The sequence below is a fragment of the Cajanus cajan genome, chromosome 8 (genome assembly GCF_000230855.2).
Source record: "Cajanus cajan strain Asha chromosome 8, NIPB_CcT2T_4, whole genome shotgun sequence".
NCBI classification, from domain to species: domain Eukaryota; kingdom Viridiplantae; phylum Streptophyta; class Magnoliopsida; order Fabales; family Fabaceae; genus Cajanus; species Cajanus cajan.
The window spans coordinates 45198355-45212008 of record NC_138524.1 but is presented as its reverse complement, the minus strand read 5'-3'; positions in this window follow the sequence as shown (position 1 = coordinate 45212008).

The following is a 13654-nucleotide window of genomic DNA, read 5'->3' as shown; positions in this document are numbered from 1 at the left end:
TGACTCAAATCACGACCGAGGGTAACTCAATTTCTGACCGAGAGTGACTCAAATCATGACCGAGTCTGGCTCAATTTCTGACCGAGAGTGACTCAAAAAATGACCGAGGCTGGCTCAAATTCTGACCGAGAGTGACTCAAATCATGACCGAGGCTGGCTCAAATTCTGACCGAGAGTGACTCAAATCATGACCAAGCCTGGCTCAATTTCTGACCGAGAGTGACTGAAATCATGACCGGGGCTGGCTCAATTTCTGACTGAGAGTGACTCAAATCATGACCGAGGCTGGCTCAATTTCTGACCGAGAGTGACTCAAATCATGACCGGGGCTGGCTCAATTTCTAACCGAGAGTGACTCAAATCATGACCGGGGCTGGCTCAATTTCTGACCGAGAGTGACTCAAATCATGACCAAGGCTGGCTCAAATTCTGACCGAGAGTGACTCAAATCATGACCAAGCCTGGCTCAATTTCTGACCGAGAGTGACTCAAATCATGACCAAGCCTGGCTCAATTTCTGACCGAGAGTGACTGAAATCATGACCGGGGCTGGCTCAATTTCTGACTGAGAGTGACTCAAATCATGACCGAGGCTGGCTCAAATTCTGACCGAGAGTAACTCAAATCATGACCGGGGCTGGCTCAATTTCTGACCGAGAGTGCCTCAAAAAATGACCGAGGCTGGTTCAATTTCTGACCGAGAGTGACTCAAATCATGACCGAGGCTGGCTCAAATTCTGACCGAGAGTGACTCAAATCACGACCGAGGGTAACTCAATTTCTGACCGAGAGTGACTCAAATCATGACCGAGTCTGGCTCAATTTCTGAACGAGAGTGACTCAAAAAATGACCGAGGCTGGCTCAAATTCTGACCGAGAGTGACTCAAATCATGACCGAGGCTGGCTCAAATTCTGACCGAGAGTGACTCAAATCATGACCAAGCCTGGCTCAATTTCTGACCGAGAGTGACTGAAATCATGACCGGGGCTGGCTCAATTTCTGACTGAGAGTGACTCAAATCATGACCGAGGCTGGCTCAATTTCTGACCGAGAGTGACTCAAATCATGACCGGGGCTGGCTCAATTTCTAACCGAGAGTGACTCAAATCATGACCGGGGCTGGCTCAATTTCTGACCGAGAGTGACTCAAATCATGACCAAGGCTGGCTCAAATTCTGACCGAGAGTGACTCAAATCATGACCAAGCCTGGCTCAATTTCTGACCGAGAGTGACTCAAATCATGACCAAGCCTGGCTCAATTTCTGACCGAGAGTGACTGAAATCATGACCGGGGCTGGCTCAATTTCTGACTGAGAGTGACTCAAATCATGACCGAGGCTGGCTCAAATTCTGACCGAGAGTAACTCAAATCATGACCGGGGCTGGCTCAATTTCTGACCGAGAGTGCCTCAAAAAATGACCGAGGCTGGTTCAATTTCTGACCGAGAGTGACTCAAATCATGACCGAGGCTGGCTCAAATTCTGACCGAGAGTGACTCAAATCACGACCGAGGGTAACTCAATTTCTGACCGAGAGTGACTCAAATCATGACCGAGTCTGGCTCAATTTCTGAACGAGAGTGACTCAAAAAATGACCGAGGCTGGCTCAAATTCTGACCGAGAGTGACTCAAATCATGACCGAGGCTGGCTCAAATTCTGACCGAGAGTGACTCAAATCATGACCAAGCCTGGCTCAATTTCTGACCGAGAGTGACTGAAATCATGACCGGGGCTGGCTCAATTTCTGACTGAGAGTGACTCAAATCATGACCGAGGCTGGCTCAATTTCTGACCGAGAGTGACTCAAATCATGACCGGGGCTGGCTCAATTTCTAACCGAGAGTGACTCAAATCATGACCGGGGCTGGCTCAATTTCTGACCGAGAGTGCCTCAAAAAATGACCGAGGCTGGTTCAATTTCTGACCGAGAGTGACTCAAATCATGATCGAGGCTGGCTCAATTTCTGACCGAGAGTGACTCAAATCATGACCAAGCCTGGCTCAATTTCTGACCGATAGTGACTGAAATCATGACCGAGGCTGGCTCAATTTCTGACCGAGAGTGACTCAAATCATGACCGAGGCTGGCTCAAATTCTGACCGAGAGTGACTTAATTTCCGACCGAGAGTGACTCAAATCATGACCGAGGCTGGCTCAATTTCTGACCGAGAGTGACTATAATCATGACCGAGGCTGGCTCAATTTCTGACTGAGAGTGACTCAAATCATGACCGAGGCTGGCTCAATTTCTGACCGAGAGTGACTCAAATCATGACCGGGGCTGGCTCAATTTCTAACCGAGAGTGACTCAAATCATGACCGGGGCTGGCTCAATTTCTGACCGAGAGTGCCTCAAAAAATGACCGAGGCTGGTTCAATTTCTGACCGAGAGTGACTCAAATCATGACCGAGGCTGGCTCAAATTCTGACCGAGAGTGACTCAAATCACGACCGAGGGTAACTCAATTTCTGACCGAGAGTGACTCAAATCATGACCGAGTCTGGCTCAATTTCTGAACGAGAGTGACTCAAAAAATGACCGAGGCTGGCTCAAATTCTGACCGAGAGTGACTCAAATCATGACCGAGGCTGGCTCAAATTCTGACCGAGAGTGACTCAAATCATGACCAAGCCTGGCTCAATTTCTGACCGAGAGTGACTGAAATCATGACCGGGGCTGGCTCAATTTCTGACTGAGAGTGACTCAAATCATGACCGAGGCTGGCTCAATTTCTGACCGAGAGTGACTCAAATCATGACCGGGGCTGGCTCAATTTCTAACCGAGAGTGACTCAAATCATGACCGGGGCTGGCTCAATTTCTGACCGAGAGTGCCTCAAAAAATGACCGAGGCTGGTTCAATTTCTGACCGAGAGTGACTCAAATCATGATCGAGGCTGGCTCAATTTCTGACCGAGAGTGACTCAAATCATGACCAAGCCTGGCTCAATTTCTGACCGATAGTGACTGAAATCATGACCGAGGCTGGCTCAATTTCTGACCGAGAGTGACTCAAATCATGACCGAGGCTGGCTCAAATTCTGACCGAGAGTGACTTAATTTCCGACCGAGAGTGACTCAAATCATGACCGAGGCTGGCTCAATTTCTGACCGAGAGTGACTATAATCATGACCGAGGCTGGCTCAATTTCTGACTGAGAGTGACTCAAATCATGACCGAGGCTGGCTCAATTTCTGACCGAGAGTGACTCAAATCATGACCGGGGCTGGCTAAATTTCTAACCGAGAGTGACTCAAATCATGACCGGGGCTGGCTCAATTTCTGACCGAGAGTGCCTCAAAAAATGACCGAGGCTGGTTCAATTTCTGACCGAGAGTGACTCAAATCATGACCGAGGCTGGCTCAATTTCTGACCGAGAGTGACTCAAATCATGACCGGGGCTGGCTCAATTTCTAACCGAGAGTGACTCAAATCATGACCGGGGCTGGCTCAATTTCTGACCGAGAGTGCCTCAAAAAATGACCGAGGCTGGTTCAATTTCTGACCGAGAGTGACTCAAATCATGACCGGGGCTGGCTCAATTTCTGACCGAGAGTAACTCAAATCATGACCGGGGCTGGCTCAATTTCTGACCGAGAGTGCCTCAAAAAATGACCGAGGCTGGTTCAATTTCTGACCGAGAGTGACTCAAATCATGACCGAGGCTGGCTCAAATTCTGACCGAGAGTGACTCAAATCACGACCGAGGGTAACTCAATTTCTGACCGAGAGTGACTCAAATCATGACCGAGTCTGGCTCAATTTCTGAACGAGAGTGACTCAAAAAATGACCGAGGCTGGCTCAAATTCTGACCGAGAGTGACTCAAATCATGACCGAGGCTGGCTCAAATTCTGACCGAGAGTGACTCAAATCATGACCAAGCCTGGCTCAATTTCTGACCGAGAGTGACTGAAATCATGACCGGGGCTGGCTCAATTTCTGACTGAGAGTGACTCAAATCATGACCGAGGCTGGCTCAATTTCTGACCGAGAGTGACTCAAATCATGACCGGGGCTGGCTCAATTTCTAACCGAGAGTGACTCAAATCATGACCGGGGCTGGCTCAATTTCTGACCGAGAGTGCCTCAAAAAATGACCGAGGCTGGTTCAATTTCTGACCGAGAGTGACTCAAATCATGATCGAGGCTGGCTCAATTTCTGACCGAGAGTGACTCAAATCATGACCAAGCCTGGCTCAATTTCTGACCGATAGTGACTGAAATCATGACCGAGGCTGGCTCAATTTCTGACCGAGAGTGACTCAAATCATGACCGAGGCTGGCTCAAATTCTGACCGAGAGTGACTTAATTTCCGACCGAGAGTGACTCAAATCATGACCGAGGCTGGCTCAATTTCTGACCGAGAGTGACTATAATCATGACCGAGGCTGGCTCAATTTCTGACTGAGAGTGACTCAAATCATGACCGAGGCTGGCTCAATTTCTGACCGAGAGTGACTCAAATCATGACCGGGGCTGGCTCAATTTCTAACCGAGAGTGACTCAAATCATGACCGGGGCTGGCTCAATTTCTGACCGAGAGTGCCTCAAAAAATGACCGAGGCTGGTTCAATTTCTGACCGAGAGTGACTCAAATCATGACCGAGGCTGGCTCAATTTCTGACCGAGAGTGACTCAAATCATGACCGGGGCTGGCTCAATTTCTAACCGAGAGTGACTCAAATCATGACCGGGGCTGGCTCAATTTCTGACCGAGAGTGCCTCAAAAAATGACCGAGGCTGGTTCAATTTCTGACCGAGAGTGACTCAAATCATGACCGGGGCTGGCTCAATTTCTGACCGAGAGTAACTCAAATCATGACCGGGGCTGGCTCAATTTCTGACCGAGAGTGCCTCAAAAAATGACCGAGGCTGGTTCAATTTCTGACCGAGAGTGACTCAAATCATGACCGAGGCTGGCTCAAATTCTGACCGAGAGTGACTCAAATCACGACCGAGGGTAACTCAATTTCTGACCGAGAGTGACTCAAATCATGACCGAGTCTGGCTCAATTTCTGAACGAGAGTGACTCAAAAAATGACCGAGGCTGGCTCAAATTCTGACCGAGAGTGACTCAAATCATGACCGAGGCTGGCTCAAATTCTGACCGAGAGTGACTCAAATCATGACCAAGCCTGGCTCAATTTCTGACCGAGAGTGACTGAAATCATGACCGGGGCTGGCTCAATTTCTGACTGAGAGTGACTCAAATCATGACCGAGGCTGGCTCAATTTCTGACCGAGAGTGACTCAAATCATGACCGGGGTTGGCTCAATTTCTAACCGAGAGTGACTCAAATCATGACCGGGGCTGGCTCAATTTCTGACCGAGAGTGCCTCAAAAAATGACCGAGGCTGGTTCAATTTCTGACCGAGAGTGACTCAAATCATGATCGAGGCTGGCTCAATTTCTGACCGAGAGTGACTCAAATCATGACCAAGCCTGGCTCAATTTCTGACCGATAGTGACTGAAATCATGACCGAGGCTGGCTCAATTTCTGACCGAGAGTGACTCAAATCATGACCGAGGCTGGCTCAAATTCTGACCGAGAGTGACTTAATTTCCGACCGAGAGTGACTCAAATCATGACCGAGGCTGGCTCAATTTCTGACCGAGAGTGACTATAATCATGACCGAGGCTGGCTCAATTTCTGACTGAGAGTGACTCAAATCATGACCGAGGCTGGCTCAATTTCTGACCGAGAGTGACTCAAATCATGACCGGGGCTGGCTCAATTTCTAACCGAGAGTGACTCAAATCATGACCGGGGCTGGCTCAATTTCTGACCGAGAGTGCCTCAAAAAATGACCGAGGCTGGTTCAATTTCTGACCGAGAGTGACTCAAATCATGACCGAGGCTGGCTCAATTTCTGACCGAGAGTGACTCAAATCATGACCGGGGCTGGCTCAATTTCTAACCGAGAGTGACTCAAATCATGACCGGGGCTGGCTCAATTTCTGACCGAGAGTGCCTCAAAAAATGACCGAGGCTGGTTCAATTTCTGACCGAGAGTGACTCAAATCATGACCGAGGCTGGCTCAATTTCTGACCGAGAGTGACTCAAATCATGACCGGGGCTGGCTCAATTTCTAACCGAGAGTGACTCAAATCATGACCGGGGCTGGCTCAATTTCTGACCGAGAGTGCCTCAAAAAATGACCGAGGCTGGTTCAATTTCTGACCGAGAGTGACTCAAATCATGACCGAGGCTGGCTCAAATTCTGACCGAGAGTGACTCAAATCACGACCGAGGGTAACTCAATTTCTGACCGAGAGTGACTCAAATCATGACCGAGGCTACCTCAATTTTTGACCGAGAGTGACTCAATTTCTGACTCAGAGTGACTCAAATCATGACCAAGGTTGGCTCAATTTCTGACCGAGAGTGACTCACATCATGACCGGGGCTGGCTCAATTTCTGACCGAGAGTGCCTCAAATAATGACCGAGGCTGGTTCTATTTCTGACCGAGAGTGACTCAAATCATGACCGAGGCTGGCTCAATTTCTGACCGAGAGTGACTCAAACCATGACCGAGGCTGGCTCAATTTCTGACCGAGAGTGACTGAAATCATGACCGAGTTTGGCTCAATTTCTGACCGAGAGTGGCTCAAAAAATGACCGAGGCTGGGTTAAATTCTGACCGAGAGTGACTCAAATCATGACCGAGGCTGGCTCAAATTCTGACCAAGAATGACTCAAATCATGACCAAGCCTGGCTCAATTTCTGACCGAGAGTAACTCAAATCATGACCGGGGCTGGCTCAATTTCTGACCGAGAGTGCCTCAAAAAATGACCGAGGCTGGTTCAATTTCTGACCGAGAGTGACTCAAATCATGACCGAGGCTGGCTCAATTTCTGACCGAGAGTGACTCAAAAAATGACTGAGGCTGGCTCAAATTCTGACCGAGAGTGCCTCAAAAAATGACCGAGGCTGGTTCAATTTCTGACCGAGAGTGACTCAAATCATGACCGAGGCTGGCTCAATTTCTGACCGAGAGTGACTCAAATCATGACCGAGGCTAGCTCAATTTTTGACTAAGAGTGACTCAAATCATGACCGAGGCTGGCTCAAATTCTGACCGAGAGTGACTCAAATCATGACTGAGTCTGGCTCAATTTCTGACCGAGAGTGACTCAAAAAATGACCGAGGCTGTGATGGAAGTACTTGGAGAAGATTGTTGTTCTTCGAAGTTCTCCATGCAAGGACCTTGAATACTCTTGAGGTAGAACTCCTTTGAAGTTGCGGAAGCACCTTGGAGGACTCTCCAATGATGGAGAAGCACCTAAGAGAGGTTCGGTTACCTCTTGAAGAAGTGGAGAAGCTTGAGGAACCAAGCTTCTAGGAGAAGGAACTTTGAGAGAAAACTAGGAGAAGTTTTTCTCACGAATTTGACTCTTGAAAATGAGAGAGAATTTCTGAATTCTAAGTCTCATTAATGTCCAAAAGTGTTTTACAATCAAAGAATTACAAGTTTATAGGAGTAGGAAACTTAGAGAGCAAGCTAGTCTTGACCATGGTTCACTAGGAACCATGGTTGAGTCTAGATAAACCGTCCAAGGTCAAGAGGCTTGGAGAGCAAGTTTCTCACTTGGCTTGCTTGGTAAGCTAACCAAGGAGAAGCTTGTGCTTCAAGCTTCCAAGCTTAAGAAACTCCATGAATTTCGTCCAAGTGTGAACACACTTCTAAGGTGGGCGGCTTCTTGGAATTAATTTACTCCTTTTGATTTGAAAATGGTTAATTTGGTTTAGTTAGGTTCATTCAATGGGAATGGAACCTAGCTAAATCAAATCTATGAAAAATTAGGAGTAAAATGAGTCCAATATGAAAATTTTAGACTAGGACCACCTTTGGCTAAATTGCTAGGAGCACTCTCTAGCTTACTAAGGACACTCTCTAATTTGCTAATGCCACTCCTACTAGAAAACTAAGAAAAGAATGTATTTCTAGGTTAGGTTAAATGGAGTCAAAGTGTCCAAGTAACCTACCCTAGAATCAATATACAATAGCTACTAAAAAGGGAAATAAAGTGCCTTACAAATACAAAGGCAAAAATAACCTATACAAAAGAAACTATGTACAAAACATATGAAAGGGTCTTGAAGATCATCCCATTCCTCTTGGTTCTTTTAGGATATCACCTCTTGGATTCCTTGGCCTTGGCCATAGTCTATCATCCCCTCCCTCTTGAAAAGGATTTGACCTCAAATCTCGAGGGTCCTCATGATTATTGGCCATACCTACAAATATATAATGAAATTCATTAGAGGTGATATTTTCAATAAATAAATGTGAAAGGAATATCCTAGAAGGAATCCTTTCATGAAACCTAAAGAAATCTATGATACTAGACCTACTAATATAATGAATAGGATCTTCTCTTAAACATAGACTAGGTATATTTCTAAATCCTAAAAATGTGCTAAAGCTAAAACTATAGCACACTAAAGACTTAATCCTAAAAACTAAAATATCTTGCCTAAAGTACCCTATGTGGTAAGCTAGGCTTTTCCTAAAAAATAAGGAAAATACTTCTAAGAAATTCCCTAAACAATTTTGGATTATATTATTTGTTGGATAGTTATGAAAAGAATTTGTCACAAGGAACCTTGAAGGTTCAGATGTTATATCCAACAAATAATATATTCCATAAATTGGGTGCATTATTGACACAACTAAGGTAGGAAAAGTCCTACACAAAGGAAGGCTATTTACCTTGGACACCACCAAGGAAGTAGCATGAGAAGTAGAACTAAGTGAAGTCCACTTCTCCTTCACCAAATCTTGAAGTTGAGGCTCTTTTTCTTTAAAAATAATGGATTTATGAATCTCTTCTTCAAGACTAGTGGCAGAATGAGGGCAAGACTTAAGATCTTTATGAATAAAGAGAATTTTTTTCATAGGAGTTTTAGTACTAAAACAATTCTCTTTAATCACAAATCCTTTAGAGGATATTTCTTCCTCTTTACTCTTCCCTGCACAAAGTTCTTTATTTTTTTCTATTTCTTCTATTCTTTTGATTTTCATTTTTCTTCTTCTTTTGTGTTTTCTCATGTCTTCTTTCAATTTTTCTTCTTCTTGTTTAAGAATTCTCAACTTCTCATCTAGGATAGCAAGTTTGGCCTCTCTTTCAATTTTCTCCTTCTCTTTTTGAAAGGCCTCTTGCTTCTTCCATAGTTTAAGTGATTTTAGCTCTTTTGTTAAGTAAGAAATGTTTTTAGGAGAGCTATCACTTCCACTATAGTTGGATTGTTGAGACATTTTAAACAACAAGATTTTTCTCTTCACACAATAATAGATTTTAAGAAAATAATATTTTTGGAAGTGCTAGACTTGGCACTTGGAGGTCTAAGAGTACAAATTGAACTTTGGAGGGAGGTGAGCTACTAAAGAGCCACTTAATAACCAAGCCTCTTCAAGTAAAAATCTCTAAACCACCTTGTACGTTTGCCTTGCACCAAAATGTTTTCACAAATTTCTTTTTCAAAAAGAAAATAACAAGAAAGTGCCTAATGTGTACAATTAAGCAATGCAATCAAAACTTAAAGACTTGAAAACATAAATTGCTTGAAAACATAAATTGCATGAAAACATAAATTGCTTAAAATCTTAAGAACAAGAAAACATAAACTAGGCGATTAAGCAATTAAAACTAGGTGAGAGCTTGAAAGGCACCAAAGACCTTCAAGGACCCTCTCACAAGTACTAAACGAATTTACTATGAGAACACTTAAGGAGAGATGGAGATACACCAAAGGCACTCCAAGACACTCCTTAATAAAGGCCTTGTACAAAAATGGAAAATTACAAAAATTACAAGAAAAATGAAATTCAAATTTTCTCCAAATGAAATGCAAATTCACACTCCAAATGAAATGTAAATTCACAATCAAATGAAAATTTAGAGGCTGCACCAAGAATTTTTTTAGAAACAAAAATCAGCCACTAATTTATTGACAACTTTAGTGACGGATTTGGTATTGAAATTTTTTGAAGAAAAATTTCCGTCACTAAATTTGTTACTAAATTCTTCACAAAATTTTCACAAAACTTTTGCTCCTTCTTTCTCCAATTCAGCCACCTAGCTTGCAGCCTCTCAATTTGTTTCACTCCTCTTTAGAAGCAACCTTGATGATGGTTACTCCTAGGTTTTTGAATTTCCAAGAATCCAATCCAATGAGAAACAAGCTCCTAGGTCACCACCAAAGTCCTTCAATATTGGCTAACCTTGAGCTTGGCCTTCAACACCTTCCAAGAGGCACTCAACACACCTTAAGATGCTGGAATATTAGTTCAAAAACTGAAAAGGAACAATTAGGAACAGCTACACCAATTGGTGGAAGAAAATGAGACAAGACTAGAAAGAATTCCACAAAATGACAAGCAACAATTAAGGCTAATTTGGAAAGCTAGCACACAAGAGATATCCTATCAAAGGCACTAGAATGGATTACAAAACAAAAGCTAAGATTAAAAACAAAAATAAGACACAATTTATGTGGCTGGACCAAAAATATGTAAGCAAACACACACCAAAAACCGAGAGCTAGTAAACTAGTTTTTCACTCCTTTTGGCTTCTTCTTTTGCTATTTTCTTTGTTTTCTTTTTGCAAAATATTTTTCACTTCTTTTTCTTTGATTATTCAGGAGTTTAAATGCCTTTTGAACACTTATAGTTCTTGGCTTTAGGCTAGAAAAACTGCAGCAAAAATTTTCACACAAAACAAGAGGTGTTCATATGTATTTTGTAACTAGTGCTTCACAATTTTGTAGTGTTTTTAGGTCAAATTTTTAAGCACTCATTCTTTTGTTTTTCTTATGAATTTAGAACACATACACCTCTGTTTTGCCTCTGTTTTAAGTTCCTAAAAAGTGTTAAAAGTTTCAGCCACAACACAAGACTCAAAGAAACCTAATAGGAATTAGTGTTTAACAATTTTTCTTGACAAACTTTTAACAAGACATAATAGAAACCTAACTCTAGGAAATTTGCTAGAACTAATAGCAAATTAAGAACTCAAACATGTAAAGAAAAAGCACATATAGGTAAGGTTCAGATTCAATAAGAAAATACACAAAAAATTTCGGACACAAACAACACACAAAAAATTAGGTGAACAAGCTAGTCTAGGAATTTTCAACATGAAAAGGACTACACATGACTTCTATGACAAAACAATTGATTCAAAAATAAAACTAATGCAATGTGAATGAAGTCCAATCACGGACACATGTTAAGGAATGGAGAAGACTCAAGCAAATATAAAAACGCACAAGTATAGGAACCTAAAGCACAACACAATTGATTCACGGAATAATAGGAACAAGCAAGAACATGAATCAATTTACTTCTCATGTGACATATAGGATCTATCAAATTTTTTTAGAAAATTTAGATCCATGCAGCAAACACATATTTAGACATAGGAGAAGGAAGAGACATCACGGATTCATACAAAAAAAATTAGAACACCAAACCTCAAGAGCACTAGGCTCTAGATACCAAAACTGATGGAAGTACTTGGAGAAGATTGTTGTTCTTCCAAGTTCTCCATGCAAGGACCTTGAATACTCTTGAGGTAGAACTCCTTTGAAGTTGCGGAAGCACCTTGGAGGACTCTCCAATGATGGAGAAGCACCTAAGAGAGGTTCGGTTACCTCTTGAAGAAGTGGAGAAGCTTGAGGAACCAAGCTTCTAGGAGAAGGAACTTTGAGAGAAAACTAGGAGAAGTTTTTCTCACGAATTTGACTCTTGAAAATGAGAGAGAATTTCTGAATTCTAAGTCTCATTAATGTCCAAAAGTGTTTTACAATCAAAGAATTACAAGTTTATAGGAGTAGGAAACTTAGAGAGCAAGCTAGTCTTGACCATGGTTCACTAGGAACCATGGTTGAGTCTAGATAAACCGTCCAAGGTCAAGAGGCTTGGAGAGCAAGCTTCTCACTTGGCTTGCTTGGTAAGCTAACCAAGGAGAAGCTTGTGCTTCAAGCTTCCAAGCTTAAGAAACTCCATGAATTTCGTCCAAGTGTGAACACACTTCTAAGGTGGGCGGCTTCTTGGAATTAATTTACTCCTTTTGATTTGAAAATGGTTAATTTGGTTTAGTTAGGTTCATTCAATGGGAATGGAACCTAGCTAAATCAAATCTATGAAAAATTAGGAGTAAAATGAGTCCAATATGAAAATTTTAGCCTAGGACCACCTTTGGCTAAATTGCTAGGAGCACTCTCTAGCTTACTAAGGACACTCTCTAATTTGCTAATGCCACTCCTACTAGAAAACTAAGAAAAGAATGTATTTCTAGGTTAGGTTAAATGGAGTCAAAGTGTCTAAGTAACCTACCCTAGAATCAATATACAATAGCTACTAAAAAGGGAAATAAAGTGCCTTACAAATACAAAGGCAAAAATAACCTATACAAAAGAAACTATGCACAAAACATATGAAAGGGTCTTGAAGATCATCCCATTCCTCTTGGTTCTTTTAGGATATCACCTCTTGGATTCCTTGGCCTTGGCCATAGTCTATCACTGGCTCAATTTCTGACCGAGAGTGACTCAAATCATGACCGAGGCTAGCTCAATTTCTGACCGAGAGTGACTCAATTTCTGACCGAGAGTGACTCAAATCATGACCAAGGCTGGCTCAATTTCTGACCGAGAGTGACTCAAATCATGACCGGGGCTGGCTCCATTTCTGACCGAGAGTGCTTGTCGCCACCGGCCCCGAAACGGGCTTTCGGCATTCGCGAAGGATGGTTGGACTCTTTTATTTGTTTAAAAATATGGATTGCCAGAATGACTTATTCTCAAACTGAGACCTTGTCAAACGAGCAATTTTATTAAAAGGCTCACCAATCCATGTTAATCCCAAGCGGGACCCTCCATGGATTAGCGGTTTTCATAAAAAGGAAGGGTTCATGGAGTCACCACCAATGTTTTACTCAAAACATTGGAAAAAGAAGTTTAAGGCAATCGATTCAAAAATCGACTTCGGCCATTACAACCAGAGTCGGGTAAGGGAGTCGGTTACGTGTGGGGAAGGTGTTAGCACCCCACAGCGCCCCTTTCGGGTTCCCTATGACAGATTATTTCTAAAAATAATAGTGCGAAATTACTAAATTACCCCTTATTTATTTATTCTAAACAATTATAACTTAACTATCTACATGATGACAGTTAAATATACACACAGAAACCAGTAAAAGGAAGGACTTAAGAAGAAACCTTTGAAGCGTGCTTTTATATTCAAGTAAAACTGGGAAGCTTTTTGGCGTTCCCTCGCTCTACAAGCCCGCTCGCTCCCTCCTAGAAAATTTTAACTATGGAAATCCGGAGGATTTCCCTTCGACTCAGTTCGAGACTCAATCAAAAAGCTCAGAACTCGAGAACTTTGTCGGATCAACTCTCCAAGTGATTTCTAGGCAGAGCACTGCTCAAAAAAACCCAGAATACTCAAGAAGAGGGTTAAAACTCAGTGTAAAAGTGTAGAATGACGTCCAAATGACGTCTTATTTATAGGGATGAGGCGCAATACGGCCCCTGGGTCCAATACGGCCCGTATTGAAGTTTTGAACTTCAATACGGCCGTATTGAATTCAATACGGCCGTATTGAAGTTCAAAAACCTCAATA